This window comes from Mastigoproctus giganteus, chromosome 4 (genome assembly GCF_048544385.1).
Source record: "Mastigoproctus giganteus isolate SK-2022 chromosome 4, ASM4854438v1, whole genome shotgun sequence".
NCBI classification, from domain to species: Eukaryota; Metazoa; Arthropoda; class Arachnida; order Uropygi; family Thelyphonidae; genus Mastigoproctus; species Mastigoproctus giganteus.
Genome location: NC_143578.1, coordinates 216,970,530 through 216,994,355, shown reverse-complemented (window position 1 = coordinate 216,994,355; position 23,826 = coordinate 216,970,530). Strand labels below are relative to the sequence as shown.

At 37.5% G+C, this 23,826-nt stretch overlaps 1 long non-coding RNA gene across 1 annotated transcript in view; it reads right to left on the bottom strand.

Annotated features, from left to right (window-relative positions):
• LOC150087401 (uncharacterized) overlaps positions 1–23,826 on the bottom strand; it is a 95,077-nt gene that overhangs the window by 25,024 nt on the left and 46,227 nt on the right. Inside the window, exon 3 of the long non-coding RNA XR_016546882.1 lies at positions 16,726–16,801. This is a non-coding gene — a long non-coding RNA (uncharacterized LOC150087401). The remainder of the gene's footprint in view (positions 1–16,725; positions 16,802–23,826) is intronic.

The window sequence follows — 23,826 nt, the reverse complement described above, 5'->3', positions numbered from 1 at the left end:
AACGTGTGAATGTGGATGAGTGTTAACCCTGCGTGGGAAATCAGTCCACTTAACATGCAAAAAAAAAAACCCATAAAATATAAGTGCTGTCTTATTCAGGATACTGTACTAAGTTGAATAAATGTGTGTAAATGGTGAATGAATGAGAATATCCCAAAAATGTAACTTGTACCGTGAATATGTATAAAATGAAATTAAGTTCTTTGAACGTTAACTTGTGTAAATGTGAATGAATGCCACGGTCACCTGTGTAAGGTATGTGGTGATTGATTGTATGTGAATAGTATATAATAGAAAAAAAAATTGTGATATACTGTCGAGATCGTATATTTAGGCGGCACCTGCGTCCTTTCTCTGAATGATGACGAATGTAAAACGGTGAATCTGTGAGACCCGTCTATATAAATAGAATTACAACAGTAGGTAAGATACGGATTTTAACAGTGTTTAAAGTACAATACCGTACCATAAAACTATCCCGTAGAACCCTACGAAGAGTGTATCAAACATACAGAGTTTTCCTTCAGGCCAATAAGGAAGATACGATTTTAGAATAAACGTATTCCGTACAAAAGTACAGTGAACCATGAGGCCAAAAGACTTAGATATAAACAGCATATTAGAAGAGCTATGGGGGCATGAAGTTCATGCATAGTTGCTAACTTTTATTTACATTATTTTGAAAGAAACCTAAATAAAAACTTAATACTTTATTGATGATCTTATTGTACTAAATAAACCAAACTTTCTGAAAGATATAGCTCCGCATTATCCACCGGAGTTAGAATTAGAATGTGCCAATAAATATAGTATTATAGCAACATCATATCTAGATGTAGATATTTGTAATGTATATAATAAACTATATACTAAAGTGTATGACAAACATAAAGACTTTAATTTTGAAACAATTAGTTTAACGCACTGGCATTCCAATATTTCAAAAGACATTCAGAGCGATGTCATTACATCGCAGAGCTTTAGATTGATAAAAATAAGTAATAATATTATATTATAGAATCACTTAAAGAATTGAGCACTAAGCTGATTAAGAATGACTTTCCATCTAGGTTTATCTCTAAACATCTAAACAAAGCCATTATTATTACTATTAATAAATGGCACAGTAATATAAATCCTAGTAATGTTATTTCTAAAGAATAAAGAATGAATATGACAGTTCTATTGGTTCACTCTGTTCTTTCTAAAGTTATTTTGAGGGCTTGTACGAGGGTAAATACGAGGGTGGTTCAATAAAGAATCGCCCTTACCTAGCTGCAGAGGTGCTAGCCTGTTGATTCTTGGCATAGGTTTTAGTCCTTCTCTACATAGCCACCGTGCAGATTTACACATTTTTCGCATCGATGGATGACGCTACGGATACCGTTTTTGTAGAAGTGCTGAGGTTGGCCTTTGAACCATAACCCTGTTGCAGAAATGAGTGTCTCGTCGTCAGGGAAGTGGATACAACGAAGAAATTATTTGAGGGAAGGATACAAGAAGAAGTCCGATGGTGCAAGATCGGATGAGTAGGCTGGATGGGGCAGTATTTCATATCCACAAGTGGCCGATTGTGTTGTTGCAATTTCAGAAGTGTGAACTGGGGCATTGTCTTTTGAAGCATTCTCACACCTTTGGACAACATGCTACGCCTACATGTTTTGATTTTCTCCCGTAATTTTGGGAGTAAGTTGGCATAATAGGTACCTGTAATTGTTCTACCTTTCAGCAGGTAATCAATCATTATTATGCCTTTCTCATCCCAAAACACTGTCGGCAAAACCTTTCCTGCTGACGCTTGGACCCTTGCCTTCTTGGGGGGTGGGGAACCATGACGTCGCAATTCCATGGACTGTTTTTTTATTTTCAGGGTCTAAATGGTGTATCCAACTTTCATCCTGAATGATTAGACGAGAGAAAAAGTCTTCCTCATTTTTTTGGCACAAGGCTAACAACTATTGTGATTTCTGTTGTCGTCAGCTTCCGGAATACCAGTCAATAATCTGGGAAGCCATCTTGCACTCAATTTCCTTAAATAGAGTTGGTCATGAAGGACTGTTTCAACAGAGCCCAAACTAATCTTCACCTCGTTGGACAATTCACGACAGCAGTTATCTCCTCGTGGATTGCTTTAGGAAATTTTTCCTTCAAGAACAGATACCGGATTACAGCTCTGGCTTCAACTTTGTCCATGAGACATGCAACTTCATCACACATTCAGCTCTGTAAGTGTAACATAAATTAAGACACAGGGCTAAAATTTTACATGTTTAGTACAGAGATTTGTATGATACTACAGACAAAATATCATAATCCTGCGATATGTGGAAGTAGGTGAGGGCGATTCTTTATTGAACCACCCTCGTAGTAGGCACGTTCCTAAGAACGAATTACTGTTTGAAAGGTTGTACCTATATTTGTTCTAAGGGCAGTAATTAAATATATTTATAGGTATTCATTTGTATATGGATATTATATACAAATTATATTTGTATATAATATCCATATACTGTCATTGGATATTATATTTCAGAAAATACAGAGGGAGCTTTTCTATGATTTTCAGTTATTTCATTATTCATTTATCTTAAAGTAACCTAAACTGAGGGGCGCTGCAATCTCTCTCTTTGTTTTATAATAGGTGACATGCTGAGTTATAATAGCTAATATTCTGAATCATAATTCATTTTAGCTAAGTTGCTACTGGGATAAGGTGGTAAGTTATGTTCTGTTTATTCCTTTCTTTATGAAAACCCTAAACACGAGAGATATTAGAACCTGTAGTACGTAGTACCGTGCTTGAGTTGGAGGTTGGGAAGCTGAAAAAAGATATTTGTTGACATTAGACTTGAATTCTGTAGACTGTAATTTTCAGGAAATACGTATGAAGGAAGGTTGTTCCAGGAACCGGCGGTTGAATGAATAAACGAGCAAGATGAAAAGTTGGTTCTGTGAGTTTGAAGTTGGACAGTAAATGGATGTTGGCTGCTGGCGGCACATGTTCGGACTGTTTTGAAAGAGAGAACAGGAATTATAGAAGCCGATTCAAAAGAACAGTGCCCATGGAAGTATCTGTAGAAGAGGCATGCAGCAGAAACAGTATGTCTATGAGAGAACGAGTGGAGAGACTCTGTTAGAGAAGAATCATTAATTAACCTAACTGCCCTCTTCTGAATGGAATCAAGAAGCCTGAGAGAGGTTTTGGGGGCACCGCCCCAGATGTGTACCTATATTTGTTCCCAGATGTGGGAAAAATATTCCATGGTAGGTCAGATTTGCGATTTGTACAGCGTGAGCAGCTGTTTGAAAGAAAAGTAACGCCGAGAGTGAAAGAGAAAACAAATTTTTTTAGATGCAGAGGAAGAAATATTTGTAATGTGCTTGTGCCAAGAGAGATTAGAAGTCAGGGTAATCCTCAAAAGCGATATATCAACTTCCCTAGAAATCGTGTCACCAAAGATAAGCATAGGAGCAGAAGAATCCTTTTTGCGAGATATAAGACAAGACTGAGTTTTAGAAGGATAGAAATGAACTTAGTTGTCTTTGTTCCACTGGAGAATTACCTGGAGATCGGCATTTATCGAATTGGTAGCGTATATTCGAGAAGTTGAAGCTGATTGAGCAAGCCAAGGTTTCTCAAACAGGAAAGTGGAATGCAAAGTGCTATCATCGGCAAAACTATGGGTAGGATTACCAGTCAATGGAAGAAGGTCATTAATATACAAGAGGAAAAGAGTGGGAGACACAAGTATTAGTGGAGAAGTTAGAAGACAGAGAGCCACCTACCATCACCCTCAGTGAGTGATCAGAGAGAAAACTGGATAGCCAATTACAAAAAAAAAAATTGGAAAACCATAAGATAGAAGCTTGTTTAGATGATTTTTATGCCAAACACGATCAGAACTCTTTGAGATGTCTAGAGCAACTGCTTGTGTTTCACCGAACTTTTCCATTGAATTTGTCCATAAATTGGTAACATAAGCCAGAATATCACCAGTGGATCGACACTGACGGAATCTAGACTGGCGATCATTGACCAGAAAGAAGGTTTCTTGGAAGTTTAAGAGTTGACAGTTAATTGATTTCTCCATTACTTTAGAAAGAGTAGAAGTAATCGCAATTGGACGATAATTGGATGGGAGGGATTTGTCACCCTTTTTAGGAACTGGCTGGATATGAGCAAATTTCCAAGCAGAAGGAAAAACAGCTTTGGAATAAGAAAGTGAAAAAAAGGCGGCAAAGAAGAGAAGTAAGTTTAGGAGCACAGGTTTTCAGAACAAGTGGAGAAATATAACCATCGGGACCTGGAGCATTCTTAGCATCAAGATTCGTCAAAATCCTTCTGACATCCTTTTGACGGAAGACCACAGGAGGCATTGAATGGAGCGAGTTGGGAATGGTGGGAGGTGTTTTACCAAGATCATTAATACAGAAGTTGGAAGAAAAATGGGATACTAGCAGGTCAGCTTTATCATTGGCTGAAGTGACAACAGAACCATCTGGTTTGGACAGAGGTGGAAGCAGAGATGGGCAAAAGTTGCGGCCAATAGCTTTGGCAAGAGACCAGAATGCTCGGCTACCATTAGGGCAAGAAGCAAGTTTTCTACTCTTAGCCTGTTCAAACTCTAGTTTGGACTGATTAATAACTGCTTTACAATTGTTGCGAGCTTTGGTGTAGGCAGAAAATGAAACTGAAGAATTGGAAATAAGCCAATTATGATATGCAACGTTGTTTTCCTGAACGGCCTAAGCACATTTATTGGAAACCAAGGTTTAGATAAAGGACGAGATTTTAAAGTGGAGTGTGGGATAAAGGATTCCATTCCTGAAAGAATAATTTCACTGACACGATCTGAGCAAACGTTGACATCAGAAGTTTTGAAACAGTAATCCGACCAAGGAAAAGAAGAAAAGAAATCTTGCAGGTCATCCCATTTTGCATTCTTGTAATGGCAAACAACACGAGGTTGGGAATAGCCATGAGATAAAGGCTCCATTGGAGAAGAGACAATCACCAAGTTGTGATCTGAGGTCCCTGAAGGACCATTCACTTCGACCGTGTACTTAGAAGGGTTGTTTGTGTGAAACAGATCAATCGTGTTGGCTATATGATTAGGATTGTCCGGTATTCTTATAGGTAAATGAACAATCTGTGCAGGGTCATTAGTAATTGCAAAAGCCTCAGCATCCCGACCAGCTGGGTCGGTGTGACTAGAAAACGGAAGCCAGCTGGAGTTGTGAACATTAAAATCACCAAGGAAAATTACCTCACTGTTAGGAAAGTTGGACTGGAGAAGGTCAAATTGCAAAGAGAGGAAGTCAAAGAGCTCCAAGTGATAAGTGGAGTTTGGAGAACGGTAGAGACAACAGATGAATTTGGCAGAATGAGGTAGAGAGATTTTAAGCCAGAGAAGATCGAAAAGAGCAGATTCCAAATTAACTAGTCCTGACAGGGAATATCGGAACGGACATATGCACAAGTACTGCCTTTGAGGCGAAAGGAATCATACAGCCAATAATTTGGACAACTGAGTTGAACAGTAGTTGAATCAACTGATAACTGATATTCTGTCAGAAAAAGTACATGGGGTTTGGCAGACGGCAAGTGAAAATGGACGTCGTTGAGATTAGAATTGAGACCACGTATATTTGTAAAACGAACTAGGAAGTGTTTGGGAGGTTTAGATATTTTCGAAGATAAGCTTACTCTATTAGTTTGATAATTCATGGTGCATTCGATGAAGTAATGCTGTATGTTAGTAATGAAATTTTTGGATATGATAAGAAATTTTTGGATATACCCAGATCTTTGACATAACGTGGCCTCGACAATGCCCCGCATACACACTACTCGGACTCCCTCCAGTCACTGTCTTTTGATTTACTATTCTGTACGGTTTTAAAAATTTATTTTAGATAGGCTGAATTTTATTTTATTTTTATTCTAGATATTTCTGTACTAAATATTTTAATAACAAGTATAATATTCTTTGCTATGCTATAACTCGTATTTATTCAATATACTATATCTGGTATTTCATGATTTCTTTTTGTATTTCTGTTATATACTATATCTGGTATTTCATTATTTCTTTTTATTATATATTTTTTTACTAAAAATTTCATAAGAGTTTCCTCTATCTTTATCCGTAGGATTACTTCTCTTCGAAACTCCAACTCCAACCAATATTATACACGGTAAACCGTGTGTAATAAAAGTGTGGAGTTTCGAAGAGAAGTAATCCTATGGATAATGATGGAGGTAACTCTTATGAAATTTTTAAAATTATTTCTTTTTGTACTTTTTCAATATACTATATCTTGTATTTCATTTTTTTTCACTTGTATTTCTTCATTATACTATATCTGGTAATTCATTATTTCTTTTTGTATTTCTTCAATATACAACAACTGGTATTTCTTTAATATACTAGGAGGCTTCGCCCCCTGCTCGCTTTGCCCGCTAACCCCCCACACGCTTTTCTACGTAAAATGTAGAGGTATGACGGAGTAAGTCAAATCTTTTCTACCTAAAAGACACACCTGTCGAAACGCACTGATCAATATCTAATCAGGACATGACCTATGTAATTATTTACCTCTGCCTTTGTAGTGTCCGGTATTCTCAAGGTAGAATAAATATCACTATGTAATTATTTACCTGTGTTTACACAGGTCACTTAGGAAAGGCCTTTTGTTCTGGGTTCGATAATGCATGAGGAATATTGTTGCATCTGAAAGAGCAGGACTTAAATATTTACAAATTATACAAATATTTAAAATATTTACAAATTATACAAATATTTAAAATATTTACAAATTATACAAATATTTAAAATATTTACAAAATACTAAACTATATCGGGTCCTTTCTTCAGCTGAGATTACAATGGCACATCAAATGATACCAGGCGCGGTCATATATTAGACAGTGAAGCATGTGCATGAGATTGGTGAACGTTACGGAGGCAGTTCTCTTTCAATGGAAGATAGTAATGTAATTAATTACCTGCACATTTGTAGTGAAGTAATTGTCCCGCCCGTTTCTCCCATTGGCTCGAATTTTTTGGCTCAAAATCACTAGGACGAAAACGTTTTTAGTGTATAGATATTATTTTATCTCTTATTTTAATTTTGCTACATTCAGCATTTGGACAACTTTTAGCTATGTCAGGACTTAGTTAAAAGTTTTATTCACATCTTTACTACCTACTGTCATACCAGGACGGCAGTTACGCTCCTGGTTTATCCAAAGTATTATTATATGCTATTTTCTTTGCTTTTTGCTTGCTAACTCGAAATTTTATACCTCAAAATCTATTAGAGCAATGCGAAGGAAGTTGAGGTGCTATTACTATCTTTTCTCTTACCTCCTTTCGTCTTAATTAGGCATAAGCCTTTTCTTTTTCACTGCTTACTAAGTTAATTATTTTTCACAGAAAAATAGCTTAAATTATTTGTTTTTCACAAGTAAATAGAATTTTCACTAGAATATTAGAATTTAACTTCTGACCCCGCATGTAATACTTGTATACAGTTCGCTCTCACTTTCTGTATTGTTTGTTTCACTGCTATCTGTCGGGCTAGCTGTTATTTTGCCAGTTTACTGCTAAATTTTAATTTAATTTGTATAATTTTAGATCATTTGGGCTTAGCTAAACTAGCAGATAACAAACAGAAAAAGATACCCTTTGCCAATTTTTGATTGGATGTATTGAATGGCGCTAGCCCTCGTCAATATACAATTCAATTTATCCTAATACAGTGGGGCCTGGCAATTCGACAGTCGGACGGGCCGGCACAAACGCTACATGATATTGCACGATAGAATTCTTTGCTGGACTACGTAGCTGCGTTTAACGTTACTAAATAGCGCTAAATAGTGACGGTTGCTTCATACATTTTAACCAATGGTATTAAAGAGCGGGAGTAACATTTAACCAATGATAGATAAAGTGGGAATAGATCCTACAATCGTTCAGCTACGTTAGCCGCCCTCAAAGATAGCTACATGTATGCCGTCACTTATTCCTCAGTTATGAGACAACATTATCTCGTTAATAATAGTAGTCTTAGTTCATGTTTGCTCGAGTTGTTTGTGCTAATTTATAATTCTCCATTTCTCATATAGTAAAAATTTTGTGCTTTGGCAGTTTGAAATTTGATAACGGGTCCAAAGAGAAGTGAACAGCGGAATAAATCAGGAAAGAAACATACTTGGTTGAGCATAGAAAAGAAGAAAGAAATTATAAAGTGCAGAAAGGTAGAACAATTACAGATGCAGCTCAAGAGTATGGCGTCCCTAGGTCAACCGTGGCAACTTTTTGGCAACAAAGAGACAAGATTATAGGTGCTAGGGTGTTCGCTAGAGCAATGAAAATTTCTAACAGAAACAGATCTTTAATCAATGAAGAAATGGAAAAGCTGCTTCTTACCTGGATTAGAGAAAGACAAATGAAAGGAGATCCAGTAACTCATGCAATTATCTGTGAGAAGGCTAGGTTAATTTTTGCAGAATTGCAGAAGAAAATTCCAGGACGTATCTCAGAGCAGACTGATGAATTCAAAGCAAGTCGTGGGTGGTTCCACAGATTCAAAGGTAGAACAGGTATCCATAGTGTTCTCAGACATGGGGAAGCAGCTAGTGCAGATAAAAAGGCTGCAGAAGAGTTTGTGAAAAAAAAATGAAGATTTAATAATGAAGGAAGGCTACTTGCCACAGCAAATTTTTAACGGGGATGAAACTGGGTTATTTTGGAAGCGCTTACCAAATCGAGCATACATCACGCAAGAAGAAGTGATGCTCCCAGGACATAAGCCTATGCAAGATGGGTTTACCTTGTTATTGGCAGCAAATGCAAGCGGAGACTTTGAAGTAAAGCCACTTCTCGTTTACCACTCTAAAAATCCTCGGTGCTTTGGGAAGAAAATCATCAAGTCCAAACTGCCAGTGATGTGGAGATCCAATGCAAAAGACTGGGTAGACCAGAAAGTATTCAAAGATTGGATTTTTGAGGAGTTTGCCTTGAGCATAAAAAAATTCCTCATTGACAACAATTTACCTTTGAAAGCACTGCTGATTCTTGACAATGCTAATGCCCACCCGCAAGACTTGGCGAACATTCTTGAAATTGTCTTTGATTTCATCAAAGTCCAGTTTTTGCCTCCAAACAACACATCACTGATCCAACCCATGGATCAAGAAGTACTGTACTTGCCTGTTTTAAAAAACTTTACACCAAGGCTTTGTTTTCACAGCTTTTCGACGTAACTCATTCTTCTGATAAGACACTGAAGGAGTTCTGGAAGGCTGAGTTCAATATACTTCACGGCATTTCTTTTATTAAAACTGCCTGGGAGGGAGTGACACAGAGGATCCTTCGTGCATAATGGAAGAAACTCGTTCCTTCCATTTTTCGGGATGACAACAGTGCAGTCCAAGCCGCTGAAGAATCACAACAAGCAGCTACGGCCATGCGAGAAATCATTTCGACGGCGGAGAACCTCTACATAGGAGAAGTTGATGAGGCTGATGTGGAAGAGCTTGTGGAGGATCACGATGACGAACCAACTGTGGAAGTACTCAAAACACTCAGCGAACAGGAAGCAAAACATTGCAATGTTAAATATATCCAATGTTAAATATATTTAATATTGCATTGCAATGTTAAATATATTGGTCAATCCAGTAACAATTTACATATTAGAATGAATTTATATCGTTCAGACATTAATACTTACAATAACGAATCTAGTAAGAAAACAGGTAATCTTGAACATGATATTGAATTTAGACATTTCCAAAAACATACTTTTGGTAATATTTTCATTTCAATACTTAATGTAATTATTATCATAAATGAAAGATTACTGCAAGAAGAAATTAGCATGTTACAATATAAAACGCTGTATGCATACGGACTGAATAACAGATTTAATTAAAAATACATGACTAATCATTTGAAAGATATTTGTGTTTATAATATGTTTAAAATTGCTAAACTTCATATTTCTAAATGCAAAAGAAAATATAGTAAATCTAAAACATTTAAGAGCGACCGAGAACAGCTGGGGGATTTCATAGATTTATTTAAAATTTGGGACACCGATCCCATAAACATTAGTAAAATACATAATACACTCTTCAGCATTAAACTTAGTGCACTCAAAGCCTTAAACAGGAAAGCTAATAATTATGTGTTTGGATCTTGTAACCTTATGCACATTATACTAGACATTGTTAAATTCAGAATTAATATTTTGAATATTAACAAGCAACCAGAAAACTCTGTCCTTGTCTTATATTTTTGAAATAAAATGACGGATAATTTGGATATACATGGATATACATAGAACTATTAACTTACGTAACGACTTGATAACTTACATATTAATATCAGATTTAGATATTCTAGACCATTTGGTCTTAAAGCGTGTAACTATAAAATAATAGCTACAAACCTTTACAATATTAACATTGGACAGGATATATGTGTTTGCCACAAGCCTTCATTTCTTATGTATACGTAGATCCTAACCATAACCACATTATAACCGGAGATTTAGATATAATATCATATTCCGAGCTTAGAGATATTTTATCACTCGGTTTTAAGTTTCGACCTAATCTACCTGTTAATAAATCAACTTTTAAAAAACTGTTATATCTAGATTTATTAAAATACTGCATAAGATCTGCATACAAATATAACATACCGGTTGAGGCATACCACATGTGGCTGTTCACAATGCTAAATATCATATTTAACAAATATAATCAATTGAAATTCATACCGGATAATCTAAATAATACAAAATTGATAAATCAGCGGCTCAAAGAAATACACAAACATTTTGTAATTACTCCGGTTGACAAAGCTGCTTGCAATTATGCAATTGTATGTAAGTCATATTTATATAGAAATTATTAAAAATGAACTGCACTCCAGTAGCACATACAAATACATAGCATCTTCCCCTAATATAATAATCAAAAAACTAATAGCATTGCATAAAAAATTAAAGTACAATAACCTAAAATATCCGTTTATATATGGTATACCTAAATTTCATAAATCACCTATTGCATTTTGATTCATAACATCATGTATCAATCTCAGCAATTTAAAAGATGTTCTCCAAAAACTATATTTCGAAAATAAAAATGCTATAAAGTTTGATTTAACCTACTGGGAAACTCTTAATAAATTTATGTATTTTTAAGAATTACGTATATGACGGAACATCGTTATACTTACAAGTGAATGGCACCCGTATGGGAAGTCCTGCATAATTGCAAACCTCTATCTATTTTCTACAGAAAGAACATTCCAAGATAACCTACTTATATACAGATACGTAGATGATCTATGTGTGTTTTAATTGTCAGCATTTCGTTCAGGATTACAGCAAATTATATCCAGAAGAACGTGTATTGAAAAAAACTAATAGTTTTAATACTATAGCAAATTACCTGGATCTTCGTATAGAAATATTCCATAATAATATAGATGTAAACGTATATAATAAAAGAGATGCATTTAGTTTCAATGTATCCGGCCTTACAAACTGGAGATCTAATATATCGAAATCAGTGCATGCTAATATCATTTTATCCCAATGCCTGAAGATTGCTTCTATTTGCAATAAAAACACAACATGTGCAACAAATATAATAGCATTGTAAAATAAGTTGATAAATAATAATTTCCCTATCGCTTACCTGAAATACCACTTCAGGAAGGCGATAAATATAATTCCTTTCAAAAATTTATTTTCTGAACCCATTGCTTCAATATAATTACCATAATTACGGATTTAGAGTCATGTACATTGGATACGCTTTGCTTTCTTGGTGTCTTACGGCTTAGAAAACTTGTGCCCACCGGCCTGCAAATTATATAGTGTATCGTTTATTTTATTTTATTTTATGTTATTTAATAAACACACTGTATATATTTTATAATCACACCGTATATACTTATGTTCAGGCTAAAGTGACATGCAAATTCAGCTCAGGTCGTTGTATAGGAACGGGTTTGCGATCCCGGGCATACCCGAGCCGCAACTTATTTCTTGTATTGTCTTTAAGCTGTCCTACACTCTTTGTTCTTATTTCTCCGAAATTATTATGGTAATCCGAGGATGTAGGAGAAACTATTTCTTATCTGTACTACTATATTTTCGCCTTTATCGAGTTCAGGTTCTATTATTCCTACTCCTTTAGTTTTTCTTCTTACTATCTGCATGTTTCTCTTTGCGTTAACTTTAATTAATTGATTAATTATTTATTTTTATTTTTACCAGATCCATCACATAGGGGTCACCACATATATATTAACTCACTGGAGGGATTATTATTTCATAACGACTAGTTGTTACATTATGTCCTGGATACCGTACAAATGCCTTATACTTTAGTATTAGTATAGGCCGCATGGTGCAAGAAAGCCTATGGCTTATACTGCACCAGCCAAAAAAAAAAAAAAACGAATAAAACAATGATAAAAAAAAAAATAAAAATAAAATAAATAAATAAATAATAATAATTAATAAAAGAAAAGGAAATTAAACCTATCATCCTATTCACTTCTCTGACCCGAAGGTACAATCCAGATGACCTTTGAATTTCCACAAACTTATTCCAGTAATTTATAACTCGCTGGCTAAAATAAAACTTCCTGCAGTCCAATCTAAACATTTCCCCACCCGTAACTTGAATTTATATCCCCTAGTTCTAGCATCATTTATAATCTTGAAAAGTTCGTCTTCATTCATTTTACTGATGCCTCTCAGAGCCTTAAACATCTCAATCAAATCTCCTCTAAGGTGTCTAGTTTCCAAACTCTGCAACCCACCTATTCGAAGTCTTTCTTCATAAGAACGCCCTTTTGCCGATCTCACCAGGCGAGTTACCCGTCTTTGCACCATTTCAAGAAGCTCGATGTCTTTCTTTAGGTGCGGTCTCCATACCTTAATACAGTATTCCAAGTGTGGTCTAGCAAAAGCCTTATATAATGGGATTATCACGTCCCTATCTCTACTTGCAAAAGTTCGATAGATCATCGATAGGACACCATGGGCCTTCCTTGAAACCTGTTTACAATGCTCAGAGAATTTCATGTCTGACCGTATCGTAACACCCAGGTCCCTTTTCTCCAGTACTGGGTTTAGTTGAACTCCACCAAGTGAATAAGTTATTCTGGGATTACTGTTTCCCAGGTGTAATACCTTACACTTTGTTGGATTAAAGCACAGCTGCCATTTTTCTGACCATTCCTGGAGTCTGTGTAGATCTCTCTGAAGAAGCTCCGCTTGACGGTGATCATTAACTACTCTACCAATTTTAACATCAAATTTAGACATCACGCCCTCTATCCCTTCATCGATGTCGTTTATGAAAATTAAAAACAACAGTGGTCCTAATACTGATCCTTGGGGAACCCTACTTCTTACATCAGCCCAATCTGAGGAATAGCCATTTATCACAACCCTCTGCCTCCTGCCCTGAAGCCATCCTTCTATCGATCTAAGGATTTTCCCAGTGATTCCCACCTGTTCCAGCTTATAATGCAACCGCTCATGTGGGACTGAGTCAAAGGCTTTGCTGAAATCTAAATAAACAATGTCGAAATTATTCCCTAAATCCAGCTCGTGAGTGACCCTTTCGAAATAGCGAACCAGATTTGTTAAACATGATTTTCCCTTTACAAAACCATGCTGAGTATCCTTGAGAATTTCAATTCGATCCAAATGAGCCTGAATTCCACCCTTGATCATTGCCTCCATGATTTTCCCTACCACTGAAATCAGATGACAAGTCGATAATTTCCCACTTCACTCTTGGAGCCACCCTTATACATGGGAGCTACATTTGCACTTTTCCAATCCAAGGGAATCTCCCCAGAGTCTAGTGATGCTCGCATAATTAGCCTCAATGGTTCAATGCACTCACTTGCCGCCTCTCATAAGATTGTAAGGTATATTCTATCAACTCCAGGCGCCTTACTGGTCTGTAGGCTCGAAAGTTTTTTCATTAAATAGTCTTGCGAAATTTCAATATTATTAATTACATATTTTTCAACTTCGCTCCCACAATTTCCCATTGCCACAAAAGGTTTTTAATTTGTAAATATCGATGCAGAATAACTGTTGAGTTCATCTGCAACGGCAGCTGGTGTATTTAATACTATCCCCTTTCCCTTACGTAAAGGTCCGATCTGGTTTGTCCTCTTCTTGGCATTCATATATATGTGAAGAATTCTTTATCCCCCCTCTTTGCTCTGTTTGCTAGTGATTTCTCATAAACTGCCTTTGCCTGTCGAACCTTTTCTGTGGCTCTATTACACATCACCTTGTAGATGTTATAGGCTTCAGTACTTTTTGTTGCTCTGTAACATTTCCATGCCACCTTTTTCTGCTCAAGTTATGTGGCAACGTCACTATTCATCTAAATTGGAACCCTCCTCGTGGAGTATTTCTTTAATGGTATATACGCATTCAAGGCATCTGTGATTAATGTTTTAAAAGCGTACCACAGTTCAATTGTATTCATTCTCTGCGCGATATCTACCCAGTTAATAGAGGCCATGTAGTACCTTAACGCATCGTAATTTCCTTTTCTGAAATTAAAACCCATTCCTTTGCCTTTTACTTCTGCTACCTCTCTCGTCATCATCCACCGTAGAACTCCATGATCACTTCCTGCTACTGGTTCCTCTACTGTCAGCCCTGTTATGTCATCTGATTCATGTGTGATGATGAGGTCTAGGATATTCTTTTCTTTAGTACTTTCCCTGACATGTTGATGCAAATAACAGTCATCTAGTTGATTTAAAAATTTTGTTCCCCATGTCGAGTTTCCTTCCCATTTACTCCAATCAATTAGAGGCAAATTGAAATCACCCATAATAAGGCATCGACGCTTACTTGCCCATTTCATTTGCATGTATAGGCTTTTGTCATAATCTTCACAATGCGAGTAGGAGTAATCTTCATAATGCGAGTAGGGGTAATCTGGTCTGTAGATTACTCCTACTCGCATTATACCTTTGTTTCCAACTATCTCACACCATACAGACTCTATACTAGCATGTGAAATGTCTGAATCCGGGAAAGCTATCGTCGCACTCAGGCTGCTTCTGATAAGAAGCATTACCCTACCACCCCTTCTATCCACCCTGTCCTTCCTAAATACATTATACAAGCCGTACTGAAACTCATCATCACCAATTTCCGGGTGGCACCACGTCTTCGTAAGCCCTATTATGTCCGCGTGACTTGTTTTAACCAGCAGTTCGAATTCGCTCATTTTATTGACTCATTAATTTTATTCCTCTTAAGAAATTTCTCCCCTAAAGCCTTGCAGAGTCCTTGAAGTCTTGAGTTAATCCACAAGGCTTTTAACATATAATCCCTCCTATCGTGTCTGGGCAGAATTGCAGACACATAGACACTGTGGCCTAGCTCGCGACATTTCCTCAGCATGGTATTTCCTTTGCATTTGTTCTTATTTTAATTATTAAATTACGTTCTCTGTCGGGTCAACGATGTTCAATATATGCTGACATTTATAATATTTCTTTTGATTCTAAAAAAAAATCAACTACCTTTAATTGAGAGAAAAGGAAATTTCACGTGAAGAAGAAGAAGACAGAAAAAGGGCCGATGCCAACAGCTGCCATTAAAGAAATTTTATTCCATTGGGAGAAGGTGCAGTCCGCTTGTTTAAAATGGCATCCCAACACTGCTGTTGTAACTAGAATGACAGACTTGTTTCTTTTTCAAAGAAACAAGTCTGTCATTCTAGAAAAAGAGGGAGAGACAGTCCACCCTTGATCAATTCCTCATCCCCATTCAAGGCAAGAAGAGACGAGAAGGGATAGAACAAGATAAATAAAACATCCTTCCAACATCTAAGGCTCAATGAAATGTATGTACTCATTATGTATTTTGTAATTTCGTTTGTTATATAGTAGAATATAGTAAAGTCAATGAAGGAAAATATTGACCCGCAATTCGACAAATTGGCAATTCGACTCTAATTCGTCGCCGAATTAGAGTTGAATTGCGAGGCACCACTGTATCAGCAATTTGCCTCATCATCATTATTTTACCTTTTTTACTTTTATTTTAATATTAATTATTTATTTGTTTATTTATTGGGTATAACACTTTAAACCAACTCAGGCTATCTAAGTCTTTTGGCCTCATGGCACACTGGGTATACTTTTATACTGAATACGTTTCTTCTAAAATCTTATCTTCCTTATTGGCCTAAAGGCAAACTATGTATGCTTAATGCACTCTTATTCTATTAATATGGTCTCAAGGCTCTATGGGATAGCTTTTATTGTACATTACTGTACTTTAATCACTGTTCAAATCCTTCTTACTGCTTGAAATTTAAACAACGTAAAAGAAAGAGCAATCTTAAACTACTTCAAGCAGTATCTTCAAATAGCCCTTATGAAAAAGTATGTGTTGTGAAAAGTGAATGCCTGTCTGCGTCGACAGGGCTAAACTTATATATCGAAGCTACAAGTAAATACCGGTGTTAAAACCTGCATTGATTAGGTAATGTTTAATTAAATGTATAATGGATCCTTCTGCTATTCAAATATTAAACTTGTTACTACTATAAAAATTTAAATAATATTGCTGTAAAACTGGAAACCAGATATTATTATTGTAAAATTAAAAATACCGAAATAATCATGCTGTTACCTTCTTCGCTTAATGGTGCGCAGTTTCCTTGCAAACAACACTCAGTGGTTGGATTGCAAATAGTAGGAAGACATGCCTAAAACGAGAAAAGGTAAAAAAAGTCAACTTCTAGAAAGCCATTTGCATAATTTCAATATCTGAAAGAATAATCATTATGATCAGGAGAGGTCCCAGTTAGGAGCTGAAGTTGCTATAGCACCCGTGGTCAAAATAATGCGAAAATTGTTTACTATTACACGATGACTAAAGCTTTGGATTCTCCAAAATACTGTTTCGCTCCCCCCTTCACTCCATTAAGTGATTTAGCTCTTTTTAGAAAATCATGCGATCGTCACTGATTCTCATTCCATCAGGAATATTTACATTTGATTGTATCAGTTACACTAAACAACTACACAGGATTTGCCTTAATGCAATATAAGGTAATCATTTTGTATTGTAAACCCTACAAAAATCGTATTCATATTTTCCGTCACCCAACCTTTTCGTAGTCATTAGTTCCAAACACCGCAGCAATATTTCTTTGAGCCTCATCGATTCATATTCGGGATTCGCGGCTACCAGTGGAATTAAACTTTACACTGGCGAACGCAATAACTGCATCACCTTAAAAAAGTAACATTTGTAAGGAAACGTATAAGATGTTGTTTGATTACAGTCATTTTGTTTGTCACAAAGCAAGGTATTGCGTCAGATAACGCTTCTATTGCATCAGTGTGCATTTAGTCGATGATGATGAACAAATATTCTTTAACATTTGTAAGACATAAATAATTTCTCTATTATTATAATTTGCTTGATTTTACAGGCTACATTTTCATTTATTTGGATAAATCAATCATTGTTTAAACATAAACTAATTAGCTAACTAATTTCATTGTTGAGAACGTAACCCCTATTTTTAACCTTATGTCTATGGGAAATAAATTCCCGCTTTACGGGTGCACGCCAGGAACGAATTAACTCGTAAATTCGAGAACTACCTGTACATGAATAGTATCAGTCAAATATAAATTGTTCCACTCCATGTTCATGATATAACTCAGTAAATCAATCAATTAAGATTAATTAGGATTGTATCAACCCTAGTGAAGCAATGAGCTGCATCAGAAATTACACTGCCCGACAAAATTAACAGAATACGTGGTGTAGCTCGTGCAGCTTGCAATGAGCGGAACAAAATTTGGTATGGTGGTGTACCATAGATTAACGATGAAATGGAGACGGAGAGAAACTTCGGACGAATATTTATAGGGATTGCATAAGAATTAACAAAAAAATCACATTACAGAAGTCGACACAAGATGCTCGAAAATATTGTCACATGACATCTTCCAACGGCTAAACAGGCCTGACAGCGGTGAATCATGCTCGATATAAGAAAGTCTATAATATTCTGCAGCAACAAATCCCATTCATTCAAATCCCGGCAATGCGACGCCAAGAGCGTCCCACATACATTGTTGTTGTTGTTGTTGTTTGGGGTTTAATGGCGCAAAAGCAGCTTCGGTTATATTGCGCCAACACACACATACACTGTGCTGCCACTTTATTAGATACATCCCTGCTGTGCACACAAATGGTTTGTCCCAAACTTTGCAAGTCAGATGACCACAGTTGGGGATATAAATGCAGCAGAACAACCTTTCTAGTATCAGTTAATCATACAAACTGTAGCAAGAATGGGGAAAAGGAGTGATCTAACGGACTTCGAACGTGGCATGGTAGTAGGTTGAAGACGTGCTGGACAAAGCATCTCTGAAACGCCAGTTCTCCTGAACTTTTCACGCACCACAGTTTCAAGGGTGTATTGAGAATGGTGCAACGAACAGAAAACATCCTCTCAAAGGCACTCCAGTGGGGGCGCCTCCGTAGCCAGGCGGGAAGTAGCAGCAGTGCGTAGCACACGCTTCATGATTAGACCGGGGTTCGAGCCCGTCACCACCAAATACGGAGGATGCGGAACGGTCAGGGAATGACCACCGCATATCCCGGAGCAATATGGCCTTAGTTGCTAATGCTCCTACAAATCAAATAACAAACAAAGCACTCCAGTGGAAAAAAATCGCTTGTTGATGAGAGAGGTCAGAGGAGGATGGCTAGAATTGTGCAAGCAAACAGACGGGCCACAATGTCGCACATCACGTCAGAATACAACCTTGGTGCGCAGAACAAAATATCGCAACGGACCACTAGTCGCACTGTGTTGCGAATGGGTTACAACAGATCACGGCCACATCTCGTACCTTTGTTTTCAATGAAGAACAAGAGAGCACGCCTCCTGTGGGCAGAGCAACACCACCACTGGACTATCGAGGATTGGAAAACAGTTGCTTCGTCTGAAGAGTCGAAGTTCCTTGTGCATCATGTTGATGGAAGGCTCAGAATTTTGCGAAAATAACATGAACCCATGGACCCATCATGTCTGACGAGTACTGAGCAAGGTGGTGGGCGCAGTGTTATGGTGTAGGGAATGTTTTCTTGGCAAACGTTGGGTCCATTGATACCCATAGATTCACGTCTGAATGCCACATCGTATCTAAACATTGTTGCTGACCAAATGCATCCGTTCGTGTTGACAGTTTATCCTCAGTCAGATGGTTACTTCCAGCAGGATAATGCGCCGCGCACAAAGCCTGAATCACTATGGAATGGTGCGAGGAATATATATGACAATGACTGCTGTGGCCAGCTAGCTCAGTCCGTGGATAGGATCTCAATTCTATTGAACATATTTGGGATGAGCTGGAAAGAGATGTTCGCTGCAGACCTACACCTCTGTTGAATCTTAAGGAACTGCGTGACACGCTCGTGTCTACATGGTACTCCATTCCTGCACAACGTTTTCAGCATCTTGTTCAATCCATGGCTAGACGAATCCAGGCTATTCTGAAGTCTAAAGGAGGCTCAACACGCTACTAGGTAGGTGTACCTAATAAAGTGACAGTACAGTGTATGTTCGATCGGATTTAAGTCGGTTGATCGTGCTGGCCACGGCAGTCAATTGATATCTACAGTTTCAAGATATTCCTCCGTCACTTGAACTCTGTGTACAGTGGCGTTGTCGTGCATGTTAAAAAAATCTGGGTCAACAGCGCCCCTAAAAAGTCGTATATAGGTTTGTTTGTTTGTTTGGTTTGGTTTTTAGGAGCATTAGCAACTAAGGCCATATTGCTCCGGGATATGTGGTGGTCATTCCTTGACCTTTCCGCATCCTCCGTATTTGGCGGAGACGGGCTTGAACCCCGGTCTAATCAAGAAGCATGTGCTATGCACTGCTGCTCCTTCCCACCTGGCTACGGAGGCGCCTCGTATATAGGGTTACAAGATCTGTTCTAGGTCCCTATTCGCAGCTACGGTACTCTTATAAAAAACATGAAGAGTGCCAACGTTGATTATTAATCCTCCCTCCACATGGGAGTACCATCTCCACCGTGCGTTTCCCTTTCTCTGATGTTGGAGGGATGGTACTGCATTTCTCGTTGTCTCCAGATGAAATAATGTCTACAATCTGTTTGTAGGCTAAAACGGGATTCATCATAGAACAGAACTATAGCCCATTTTCAGGGCTCATGTTCATGGTCACCTGTTCGTGGCACCAGTTTCGATGAGCACTGCAGTGGTTTGGGGTTAATGGGATACAAACCACTGGCTTCCTTGTGTAGAACCCACTTGAACTGAGCCTTCTTAACACAGTCCGGTTAGAAAATATTTTCACTTGTGGCCGCAGCAACTTCTAGAGACAGTTGATGACAGGACATCGTAAGGTTCCGTTATGCTGTTAGAGCCAGATAACGGTCTGTTCAGGTTGACGTAGCCCACAGAGACCCTGGCCTGTTCATCTTGTGGTGGTTCCTGTCTCCTGAAACTGGTTCCATAGTGCTGCAACTACACTGAATGACACATGCAACCTCCGCTGCGACTGCCCAGTTTCAAATCGTCCAACGGCCACGATCTCAAAAAAATCATCTGAACGACGACAATTTGTCATCCTGAGTACTGGAGATGTGGCTATCCCACTGAGCAAGCCGAGCATGAAGTGATGCGTTCGCCACCTTTGTTTTTATAGGCATGAATTATTTACATAATATGCGGCTCTGTAAGGTTTCTATTGGATCCATCGGATAGGATTTCTTTAGGATCGATTTCTATTCGATACTCGTAATTCGGAATTGGAACTTAATGATACTATGAATTTCTATAGGGTACTCGGATCGATAGGATTTCTATAGGGTACTCGGAACGATAGGATTTCTATTGTGTACTCAGATCGATAGGATCGATTTCTATTGGACACTCGGAATTTGCATGTCAAGATGCCTATCAGATCAAATATTCGCCTTCGGCGACACTGTTCACGATAAAATATTCACGAGAAGCATTTTGTTTTGTTAATTTTGTCGAGCAGTGTATTTGTTTTATAACCTCCAAATTGGAGCACAAGGAACTGCATCTTAATCGATTACCACTTGTTACCAACATGCACAATGAACTGTACATGCTACAGGCGTAGCACCATGAGTTGCATTCATTATCATCACAACAGAACACCATGAAGTGCGAGTTGAAGGAACTATAATCCGGCATGTATTCTTTCACACTCATCGCCAGACATAATAATTTGCACCATTTAGTCCATTAAGAAGCTTGATCCTCTACTCACACAAATCCTTGTGCCATTCAACTTATTAGCTAGCCTAGGCAATCTTTCGTAACCAAACTAAGTTCTGCTGAGATCATGTGGAAATTCTGTGCTCTTTGTTTTATGGATGAAACATAAACATTTTCGTGAAGGGAAGTAATACACTCGTCAGTAATACCAATTCTGTCACTGTGTGAAAAAAAAAAATAAATAAAAATCTCTTCCACACTATGTGGAAGAAAATCCACTCTGTTAGCACAGTGAGAAAACTGTGCTAACAACGAAGTCTGAAGATATCCGCCGTCAACTGCCTCACAGTTATTACGAAGTTATATTATCCATTTCATAAAATGCAATAAGAAATTACAGCTCATACTTAATTACCAAAATCTGTGTGGAGTTCAATGTTATGTTGAGTGGTAACTTCGGCTGCGCAAAATAAATTTACATCAGAATTTCCTCATTTGAATAAATAAAGTATTTTTACCAATTTAAAAGTATTAATAACTGATATCACAATCTAAATTAAAAGGCTTGCTGTGAAAGAACAGGTCACCCTCTTAGCACAGCAAGAATACTGTGCTAACAGCGAAGTCTGAAGATGTCAACGGCTTCGCAGATATTACGAAAATTATATTCACTGAACGCAATTTTGAAAAATTTTGAACTCGTACATTATAAATATCTTAGTTCCTATCTCACCCTTTTATCAATAATCATCAGTATGCTTTTCTTCCCAGGAAATCAACTGTTTAAAATCTGGCTTTCTTATCCCATTTCTTACAAAATAATTTGGACAAATGGAAATCAAATTGGTTCCTTTTCCTTGATATTTCATATGCATTTGACTCTGTCCACATCGATCTTCTGCTCTTAAAGCTGCCATCTTGAAGTATCAAATTTATTTACTAAGCTCCTAGCATAGGTGTACACCGATGCTAGGAGTTTGGTGAATAAATTTGATGAATTTGAGCTGTTGGACAAAACATCAAAAGCAGATATTGTTGGGATATCAGAGACGTGGTGTCACACAGGTATAAGGAATGCAGAAATAGTATTTGGAGAGTACAATGTGTACAGGATTGATAGACAGGATAGGAAGCGAGGAGGGGGTTATGCTATTAGTTAAGAAACACATAAAATCCAAAGAAGTTGAGCCAGTCGACACTGCTGGACAGTGCAGTGTCGAGTCAGTTTGGTGTGACATAAGCATTGGGAGATCAAAATTGAGAGTAGGAGTGTATTATTGGCCTAATGATTCTGAGTATAATAAACAACTGTACAGGGAAAGAGAGAGGACCAGTAAATCAACATCTTACAATGGGGGTCACTCGCACACTAACAAGGCTTTTGTGGATTTATTGAATACTTGTTTTCTATATCATCATGTTCCGGAGGCAATTAGAGGGAGAACTACTCTTGATCTGATTATCAATAGTGATTCTTCATACATTAAGAATCTGCAGATAAAGGAACCACTAGGTGGCAGTGATCACAGTGTGCTCAAGTTGGATTTTCTCAAAGAGGTACTACTATCAAGGGTAAAGGGTAGAGTTTTTGCTTTCGTAAAGGGGACTACTGTGGTCTGAGACAGTATTTAAACTCTATACGGTGGGACCAACTGATGATGTTACCAACAGCAAATTCAAAATGGGAAGCATTCAAAGAATTCATCTTGGAAGCTACTAGGCTTTACATACCAACTAAGAAATATTGTTCAAGGTTTAGACCTAAATGGATGTCAGATGAACTAATGAGACATGTGGCAGAGAAGAAAAATACACGGAATACATATAAAGTAATGGGTGACAGGGAAGCCTATGATAGATATAAGCTGGTCTGTAACCAAGTCACAAAGGAGATTAGGCAGGCAAAGGCAGATTACGAGAAATCTTTGGCAAAGGATGCAGAGAAAAACAGCAAAGAAATCTTTACCTATGTAAATTCTAGAAGGAAAAGGATGAATCAGATTGGTTCAACTGTTGATGATCCTCCTCAGGTGGCTAACAAACTAATTGAGTATTTGGCATCTACATTCATACATGAGGAGTTATTCAGTAAGAAGAATGCCAGAAGTGAATTAATCTCTGGCAGTGAGCTAGATGATTTTGTAATAACTTAGAGGAAAGTGGAGGAGAAATTGTTGAAGATAAACATAAAAAAGGCACCCGCAGTGGATGGGATCTATCCAGTTATATTAAAGGTGGCAGCAGAAGAATTAAGAATTAAGCAAACCCTTAGCCATAATTATGAGAGCTTCCTTGGACTCAGGGGATGTACCCATGGACAGGAGATGGGAAAATGTGACCCCAATTCACAAAGGAGGATCAAAGGGTGACAAAAGTAATTATAGACCTGTAAGTTTAGCTTGTGTTCTAGGAAAATTAATGGAGACACTGGTTAAAGAAGCACTGTAGGATCATCTAGACAAGACTTCAGTTATAGGTCGGACACAGTAT